We start from the raw sequence: 10,874 nt of genomic DNA on the forward strand, positions 1-10,874 counted from the left end.
TAAAATTTGATGCCAAATAACTTGGAAACAAGGTCGTAACGTCAATGATTTTTCACTGCGTGGGTAACTAGGGACCACCTAGGACCAATTTGGGTAATTTTCCCCAACCTAGGTCCCCAAATGCGTTTCGGAATAGGCGGGTTGATGATGTCATCAAAAAACCCTAATATATCTGCTACCATTTGTCAAAGACGCATGGTCCTATACATTTTCTTGATCAGCGTTTCAAGATCTATACGATGAAGGCAACAGGTATACAAATTCCTAAAAAAAATTTTTAAGGTTTTGACGGGTTTTTGCTGACGTCAGCAAAATTTTTAATCCCTGATAACTCTCTTTTTATTGACCTTTTGCCTAAGTGGATTTCTCCACGGGCTTTTATAGACTAGTATCCTATATTAAATTAATGAAGCCATTACAGTGCACTTAAAACTTTAGTTGACAGTAAAGCTTTTTTTTTAAGTAGTTTCCATTTTCTGTTGGTAGTGAAGCTTTCAAACGTAAATATGTGGAAGAGAGAGTGAAAAACCGGATTTTAGAAGTGGAAACGTTGTCTAAAATTGGAGAAGCTTATCCGCATGCTGCTTACGCTGTCTTCGTACATGGATATTGAATGGATATGTTTGCAACGACTGGTAGAGATTATTACTCTCTCTTCCAGTTAAATATGGAGGATTAGCAATATTTGATCCGTCCAAACGTTGCGTCACTGAGTACAGCAATTCTAGGCTCCTGACAAGTAAAATGGTTGAAAAAGTGAAATGTCAAGACGATAATAATGACGAATTAATAGAGGACGTATTGAAGAAGCGAAAAAATGAAATTAAAACATAAAGAGGAAGACTTGTGAAATGACGTTAACATCAATAAAAAAGTCTTTGACTAACTAAACTAAACTAAAAGTAAGAGCGCTCGAGGCTTCTTTGGAAACTGGTGCTTCGAGTTGGTTGAATGCCTTGCCAATTAGAGAACATGGATTCGTTTTGGATAAACAATCATTTTGGGACAGTTTATTCATATGATACTGCATCCTGCTAAAGCGATTACCATCCAGATGTGTTTGTGGTGTTTCTTTTACAATTAAACACGCGCTATTCTGTCCAAAAGGTTGTCTCATAACATTACGACACAACAAAATCCGAGACTTCACTGCCGAACTACTTCAGGAATGTTTCAAGGACGTGAGAATAGAGCCCGTATTACAGGAAATCGCTGGTGAACAGTTTTCTTCATCAACCATAACTACTGACGAGACACGAGTAGACGTAGCTGCTAGAGGATTTTAGATCAGAGAGCAAATGGCTTTTTTTGATGTGAAAGTTTTTAACCCAACGGCCAAAATGCACCTGAACCGTGATCTGAAAGCATGCTACAAAACCAATGAGTCAACTAAAATAAGAATGTATAATGCGAGACTCAATACTGTTTATCAAGGATAATTCACTCCCCTAATCTTCACGTATTTTGGAAGGGTGTCTCGAGAATGTGCTACGGTTTACAACAAACTGTCTTGTTCGATTGCTGAAAAGCGAAATGAATCACTGAGTATCACGAAAAATTGGCTGAGAACTGAATAAAGTTTCAATGTGCTAAGATGAAAGCTACTTTGTATTCGTAGATCGAGAGGAGTAAAGTCTGAAGCATCGCTAGTTCGCGACACAGACGTAAACATTGTGCCGTTTGAAAGCAGATTGGTTTGTGAATAAGTTGAACTGTTAAATCATTACCAAGTTGCGTCAATGTTTACTTTTATATGTTTCTTTGTTATCTTTCCACATATAACGTCTATGTACTTTTGTGTTTTTTGTTGTAGACAGGTTGATGAAAAAGAAAATTATACATGATTAAAACAAAAAAAACAAAACAAAAAAAACTTAAAACTTTGAGCTCAAATAACTTGGAAACGAGGTGGTAACGTCAATGATTTTCATCGTTTGGGTAACTAGGGACCACTTAGGACCAATTTGGGTAAGTTTCCCAAACCTGGGTCCCCAAATCCGTTTTGGAATGAATGGGTTGATGACGTCATCAAAAACCCTTTACACCCTAATATCTCTGCAAGCGTTTGTCAAAAGTATATGATCCTATACATTTTCAGGATCAGCGTTTCAAGATCTATACGATGAAGGCAACAGGTATACATATTTCTAAAAAATATGTTTTTTCGGTTTTGACGGCCGATTGCTGACTTCAGCGAAATAATAAACCCCAAAATCTGATTAAGCGCCCACCAAAACCACATTATCATATACATAATTTTTGATCAGCAGTTTAAGCTCTACAAAATGGAGGCAACGTGAAACCAACTTTTTTTGTGTGTGTGGATGGGTTGCTAAGGTCATCAAAATTCAAACAACGCTTCGGCCTTCCGTTCCAACATTCACTGTTAGTATTTGACTATTCTTTAGATAGCTAACTTTTAGTGCCGCACACATGTGGCCCAATAACTAGCCAGGAGGCTGAAGGGAAATGGTCTTTAGCTAGCAAACGTTACTTTTCTACTAGTGAGCTAGCTAAAAGTTACTGCATGCTATGCAAATATTTATTTATGCTGTAGGGAATTGTTTTTAGTAAGCCAGGTGGAATTCACAGCTTCGTCTGGAAAGTATATATATAGCTATAGCTAACTAAATACTGTCACACTGCTAAACACTTATTTTCCCATAAAAATATAAATTGGTGTTTCCTACTAACGCTCAACGATAGGCTATTCTATTTTATATCTCGTGGAATAAGACGCGGTGAAAAAACGTGTATTTATAAATGTTGTTAATTAACTATATTTCATCCAACTTTAGGAGCATAAGCTTTTGCAAGTTTCAAGTACTTCGAGTCCTACTTATGTTGGAAATTCTGAAGCAATCTCGCAAAAGTTTATTCCTGAGAATAAATTTATAATCATTTCATTTGCATTAAAAGTTTTTTATGTAAGAACTAAAAATTGCGGCAGCAAAAAATTTGTTTGAAAATAAAAATAGTAGAAAATGTTAAAATTTTCATCGAGGTAATCCAAAAAAGGAAAACACCCCACATATGGTGGGGTATTTGTCACCACGTGCCAAGACAGGTTCAGAGCTAGCTTCGAGAGCTCTGGGGACAAGAATGGTGAAAAAGGTGATCCGATTAATCTTTAAATATTTATCAGAATCTTTTCAAAAGGACAGGTTGATACTGTGACTAACTTAGTATTACAGTACATTACTGAATACTACAAAGTATTAAAGCGCATTACTGAATACTACAAAGTATTACAGTGTATTTCCGAATAATACAAGGTATTACAGTGTATTACTGAATACTACAAGGTATTGCAGTATAATACTGAATACTACAAAGTATTATCGTGTATTACTGAATACTACAAGGTATTACAGTGTATTACTGAATACTACAACGTATTACAGCATGTTACCGAATACTACAAGGTATTACAGTGTATTACTGAATACTACAAAGTATTACAGTGTATTTCCGAATAATACAAGGTATTACAGTGTATTACTGAATACTACAAGGTATTGCAGTATAATACTGAATACTACAAAGTATTATCGTGTATTACTGAATACTACAAGGTATTACAGTGTATTACTGAATACTACAACGTATTACAGCATATTACCGAATACTACAAGGTATTACAGTGAACTACAAGGTATTACAGTGTATTCCCGAATACTATAAAGCATTACAGTGTCTTACTGAATACTACATAGTATTACAGTGTATTACTCAATACTACAACATATTACAGTGTATTACTGAATACTACAAAGTATTACAGCAAATTACCGAATACTACAAGGTATTACAGTGTATTACTGAGTACTACAAGGTATTACAGTGTATTACCGAATACTACAAGGTAATACAGTGTATTACCAAATACCACAAGGTATTACAGTGTACTACAAAGTAATACAGTGTATTACAGTGTACTACAAAGTATTACAGTGTATTACCGAATACTACAAGGTATTACAGTGTATTACAGTGTACTACAAGGTTTTACAGTGTTTTACTAAATACTACAAGGTACTACAGTGTGTTACGGAATACTACAAGGTATTACAGTGTATTACAGTGTACTACAAGGTATTACAGTGTATTACTAAATACTACAAGGTACTACAGTGTATTACGGAGTACTACAAAGTATTACAGTGTATTACTGAATACTACAAGGTATTATAGTGTATTTCTGAATATACTACAAAGTAATACAGTGTAAAATACGGGAAATTATTACGTACTACACCGTATTACTGTATATTGCAAAGATATTATGCTAGGCAGTAGTATGTATACCAGGCAGTATTATGTATTAACAACATTACGATGTTGATAAATTGCTTAACGTCGTGTGTCGGATGCCGTTGTCGTCTTGGGAAGAATGCGACAATGTCGGATAGGACATATTCACAGACTAAATGGATCCTTTCATGAAGTGCTTCCCGGGGTAGCAAACGTGCTCCACAATCTCGCTTTGCTCTCAAAGCTCAATTGCTTCGCAAAGACACGCCGGAAAAACACGTTGTGCGCATCGGGATAAACTAAAAGCACTATCTTCAATACGCACCATAACATTTACGAAAATAATACTTCTACATCCTAGGAGGTTTGTTAGATCATTATTAACCTTAGCAGTCGGTGCGACCACTAACCAGAAAGCTGTAATAAGAAAAGTTACTGCCGATAGCCTAGTTATACGATGGCCCCTATGGCTCACATCTCTTTTCAATAAAAACACTTCTCTTCTTAGTCAAAACACTTCTCTTCTGTATAACAACACTTCTCCTCTGTACAAGAACACTTCTCTTCTGTATAAAAAACTTCTCTACTTTGATACCCAAAGTTCTCTTCCGTTCGAAACACTTCTCTTCCAAGTGCGAAAAAATTCTCTTCCATAAGCTTGAAAATTTCCCAGACTGAATCTAGTCCCTAATATATGAATTTATCCAGATCTTGTTTATGAATAAATGGCACACCCCGGGCCCTGCGCGTTTAAAATAAGATTTTTCGCAGGAAAAACTTTGCGAAATATCAAGCTATATTCTTATACGGTCCCAGAAGCCTAATACAAGATTGTTTTTTTTATCTACTTTCCACTAACTTTGAACTTTTATAATTGCGATTCGGCGAAATTAGAACGTTTTGCGGCTTACAATTGACCTCACCTTGTCCGGGAATAAACATTGATTGTGATTTACAAAACCAAGATATTTTTTTGTAGCAATAAACATTGTGATGTTTGTTGGGAAAAGAACTCGTGGTTTTCAAAAAACAAGATATATATATATTTCTAAAATCCAAGCATTTTACATTGTTACAGGTGTTGTATTACATATACTTTCTACTGCACAAATCAAGGCGATATAATAATCAACAACTTCATGAGCTGTATCTGTACCTGATCTGGTACAGATAGTTCGCTAAACTCTTCTAGCTCATTAAGATCTAAAGTTTTTTAAAAAAACTCCCAACCGTATATTTCTGGAACAAAGTACAATGAATCAGTCCTTCCGCGGGGAGCAGTAGCACCTTTGCTTGGTGCTAACAGATGTTGATGTTCTATCACTACTGTTAGCATGACTTGTGTTAGTTACACAAGACAACGAAGACCTTGTGGCTGATGGTTTCATGCTTGACGACGGTTGAAAAAAATATGTCACATGGCGAGGGGACTGGTCCCATGTAATAAACCTCACAAAAGGTTAAAACTACGGACCAATGATGTAAAATTGCGAAGCAGATTTTAGAATTCAAGTTTTAAAGAGCCACATGCAGAGAAGTGTTAAGTGCAGAAGGGAAGTGTCAAAGTACTGAAGAGAAGTGTCAAAATACAGAAGAGAAATGTTTCGTTATATAGAAGAGAAGTGTTTTTGATTTGGAAGAGAAGTGAGCCATAGGAACCATCGTATAGTTAGGAGATAAATTTCGCCTAATTTGGCTTTCATAGCCTATTTAGGCTATTCAGTTGTCACGTGACGTACATATAAACATCGTTTAAAAATTCTGTGAAGTTTGCCGGTCTTCCGAATCAGTGTTTTTTCTAATCAATAATATATACAGCGAGACTTAGTTATTATAGTTTATTTTTTTGTTTTATTTTTTCATTTTAACATTATGTTTTTGCAGAAAACTTTGTAGCTAAGTATCGTCTATAAATAATAGAAACAACATTATTATTTAGATCTACTGGAAACGGCAATTGTTTATATAATTCCAGAGCCTTTGCTATCTACTTCGAGCTGTCGATTCGATTGAGCTGCGTTTACATTCAAACTTTTATGCTTCACATAATGTTGATAAAAAAATTATGGAGAACTTTCCTCGTATTGAAACAGGACTTTTTGAATCAATATTTCCTCATGATGTTGCTGATGAATTTACAGGAAATAAAAACTTAGATAGAATATCATGTGTTACCAAGGAAGCCATTTTTAATCCTAAGAATACAAGATTCTGCTCTTTAATGGATATGCTTGCTCTTGCAATAGTTATTGGAAAAAATATTGAAACCGTATACCCCCATGATATAGATGATATCCATGGAAGTTATGATAATGGGTTGATTACCCCAAGAACAAGTACAGAATATACGAGCGAATGAATCACCATTAGTAGTCAAGAATGGGTGAGGTGAGAAAAATGCCATTTGGGTTATTTGAGCCAAACCCCTTTGTATATATCTCCTACCACATTGAAAAAAGACAAAACGTCAGCAACAATGAATTTAATTTACAAACGTTTAAAGGCCCGTAATCACCCTGTAGGCAACTTTTTTTAGGAGTGCCTATTTTATTGTACAAAATGAAAGATATACATAAGAAAACATTATCCTGAAGATTTTATTGAAAACTGACAAACAGAACATGTTCAAATGTTTCATAGAAATAAACCCCAATTTCTCTTCGCCTACAGAACCGCCATTGCATTTCATTGCACGAATCATGCGATAATAAACGTACGGCAAAACCTATCACATTGTTGCTGGATTCATGACATTACAGAAAAAATAATGCATGAGGGAGTGTCTCCGTAGCTGTGTTTCCATCGTAATTATTTTATAAATGTATCCATAAAGTTCCGAACATAATAAATCAGATAAATCAATCGAAGTTTCTGTGTTATTCTTTATTATTTAAACGTTCTAAATTACTGAAATCAGACTTCTTTGCAACACTGACCACCTCTTGTTGCTTGTGTTTGCCTCGTTAGCTGTCTTACCTTTTGATTATTTTCCTTTGTTCAAACAGTTAGTCGTTTCTTTATGGAGACGGTATCAGATCCAGACAATTAGAATACCTAAATCTTCAGAATTTCCTCTTTGATGCTTTAAATTTAATTATCTCCATAGTGCTTCAACTATCTTCAACTATCACAATGAGCATTCTCCCCCGTTGGGTATTTTGGCTTATAATATGCAGTAATCCCGGTCATGATAATAAAAAAAGAGAGAGCGTTATAAGCATTAATTATCATAATTATTAACTACGAGGCAATGCTGTGATTTCTTCTTTCTGTTTTGTTTTGTCTGGTCTCTAAAAACATTTACGAATAGAATAGAAGAAAATTAAATCTGAGTGGAGAAAGTGATACGGATGTTTTTACGCGCGGTCACTTTTTTAAACAGAATTAAAATTTCTTTCTACTTTTTGCAAAGACAAAACAAGCCAAAAAGAACAGCATTGTGATTTGGCAGCTACCATATTGTGATTTTATCGAACTCCATCTCAGAGCTCATTTAAAGTTAAGGCCGTTTGGTTACCTACGGTTTCACACGAACATTTTGTGACGGCCCGCTTATTAGACAAGAATAAGAGATCAACAAAATCGTTAAATATGGCGGCTGAAAAAAACAACAATAAAATTAAGATATTAAAGTACCATTATTTCGATTTCTTATACCTTTTACATCCTCAAATTTTCAGGAAAGCCATAACTCCGTCTGAACTTTGAAATAAATAAATAAAATGTATATGTTAATTTTTTTTCGATGAGGGTGATTACGCGCCTTTAAGAGGTAGCTAAGAAGTAATTTATTGCTTGTGTTTTTAAAAGAAAAAGTTCTATATATTGCAAGTAAACATTGAGCTTTATTTCTTAGAAATAATTAATAATGCATTAGCTGCACATATTTTTATGTTGTACCCAAATATCTTCAACATTTTACATATTCTTGCTGTAGTGCCAGTAACGACAGGTTCTTGGGTGAGAGATCTATATCATCGTTACGACGAGTAAAGACATATTTAAGAAGCTCGATGGCCCAGGTATGTTTCTACAATATAACATTGCGTAGTAAGGAGAATGCAACATTTTTAATCTTGTCGTGTATCTTAATTTATTGAGTTATCTGTTTTGATTGTGAAACACCACATTAAGTTCATTTAATTATAATTTTAAAACTTTTGTTCAGGATCGATTTAATGGCTTGGTGTTGCTAAATATCCACAACAAGATGAAAATAAATTTAGATGACGTAATCGATATGCTGGCAATAAAATATCTAAAAAGACTTAAAATGTTAGATATCCTGAACGATGATTAAAAGTGTAGCAGTCTTGATAAAAATATAAATCTTGTATATTATTATCTGTTGTTTAAATGTCGCCATACATAAATTCCCTAAAAGTAATAACGCATGACATCAAATTTTTTAAAAAAATGAATTAAATTACTCAAGTTGTACAAAAAACATTCCAAAATATAATCTTTGTCAGCTAAAAAATTAAAAAACCCACATTACACCTACTTAGCAAAGATGAGTCTGAGAGATTATTTAAAGCTATTTCAGCCGTTTAAGGGCGTTAAAGGCCGTTGGCTTCCAGGGCGCCGCACTGAATTCGTTTGGGGCTCACAACGCCCCTAAACCCCCAGTTGTCAGGCGGTGAAGCCTATTCGAAGTATTTTTACACAAGTCAAAAAAAGCCCTGCACGCTAGTCATGTCGCAAATAATGGACTAAGAATTTTCTAGTCAATGGCAGTCTACTATCACCCCAACAGGGGACATATTATGAAAAAAGAAGTCCATATTCGACGGCACTACCAGCGTTCAACAAAACTTACTGTGCCATGTTGATACTGCATTTTTAAATGATGTCATTAAAATTTAACATTATTGTTATACATTGGAAGGTATTGTGAATTTGATTCTTTTGAGGTTGAGATTGTGATTTTTGTTTGACCTTTTATGTTTCCAACATGCAGACCTTTGTTTGTTATGAACTTATTATAGACAATTTAATTTGCTTTTATGTCTAATATTAATAATTAAATAGTTTTGTAAAAAAAGAACTTATGATATAATGACTATCCGAATATGTTTTTGAACAATTACGGTGTCCTTATGTCAATTTTCCTATTAAAACTCTAAAGTTTTTCGACCTAAGCTAGATTGCTTTTTTCTTAAAAAATAATTTCTTGTAGCTCAACCTTCTGAGTGGCCTGGTGATTAAACAATTATATTAAGTATGTGAAAGGATGGAGAGTGACATTAATGACGGAGATCTTACTTGAGCTGTTTCGTACCCTTTTGATCGGTCCCTATTTTTGGCAAGATTTAAAACCTAATGTTCCTACATAATTGGTTCTCACATATAAGATAATGTGTCTTGTACAACTACTGTTTTTTTGTGACAACTAGAGAACAGTTTGTAGAAAAGAGGAAATGCAGTTAAAGTTAAGGTTACGTCGGCACTTTTGCAATGACGTCATTAGCAAATTATTATTCGACCAGAATAATCATGTCTACATTTTAGGTATCGCTTTTTTTCTTAAATTAATTTCGGGTCTGGTTCGTTCATTTATATTTGGTTCTAAGACAAGTTCTTAAGATTTTGTTCACGCAAAAAGGTATTTAAAGTTTATATCTTCGAAATTTTTGAATAAAGTAACTGGAAAGAAGTTTACTCAAGTTTTGAAAGTAAATCGAAACACCGAAATCATAACATTTGCAAAACATATATTACTAAGAGACAAACAAAAAGGTCTCTGTCTCTCCTATATATCTTAATGCACCAGTCAGGGTTTAACAAGACAAAAAAGTGTTAAACAAGACAAAACAGGATTAAACAAGAGAGAACAGGGTTAAACAAGACAAAAGTTGAAGAGGCTTTTGAAACTTTTACTTTCAGATTCTTAGGTTATTATTGCAAGGAATTTTACAAAATAAACACCCTATAATGTATTTTTGAAACAATCTGACAGATGTATTTAGAAGTTTGAGTGTTCATATTGAATGACAACTAAATGCGTCACTGTTTCTAACAACAACTTGATTTTAATGAGACTTCCAATTAAAGCTAAGGGACGGTAACTTGTAGGCAGCATATTTTTCCATACTACTCAGTGTGATTCTGGCTAATAAAGCTTTTCAAAGTGTTTAACTTTGTACAACTTAAAAAACGGATCTTTTATGCGCTGGTTTCCTAGATTTATAGAGATTACACACATATTAAATGTTTTTCTAAATTTGACAGCTAAGACCATTTCAAAATACATGGAATGTTAACATATATGTCGTGTTTACAATTGTGATATTTCTTTCCATCTTGTTGCGTTAAGTTATATGAATAAAAATATGAATGACGATTCACGCTTTTTTAAAACAAAACAAAAGTTTGAATTTCCAATGCCTTTTTCCTCTATAAGATGTTTAAAGAAGAGGACAAAGAAGTCTGTCTATAAATCTGTCAATTTTAATAATTAATTTTTCTTTTTCTTTCATTTAAACATATTTTCCGCTTCCATTTCCCTCTGCTCAAATACACTCACTGGTCACGTTAGTTAGCACAGAGACTGATACCAATCTGATTTTTATGTTTTTTTATTGCTGTTATGGTTTCACATGTAGATACTGAATTGAAAA

This window comes from Hydractinia symbiolongicarpus, chromosome 2, assembly GCF_029227915.1.
Source record: "Hydractinia symbiolongicarpus strain clone_291-10 chromosome 2, HSymV2.1, whole genome shotgun sequence".
In the NCBI taxonomy this organism is placed as follows: domain Eukaryota; kingdom Metazoa; phylum Cnidaria; class Hydrozoa; order Anthoathecata; family Hydractiniidae; genus Hydractinia; species Hydractinia symbiolongicarpus.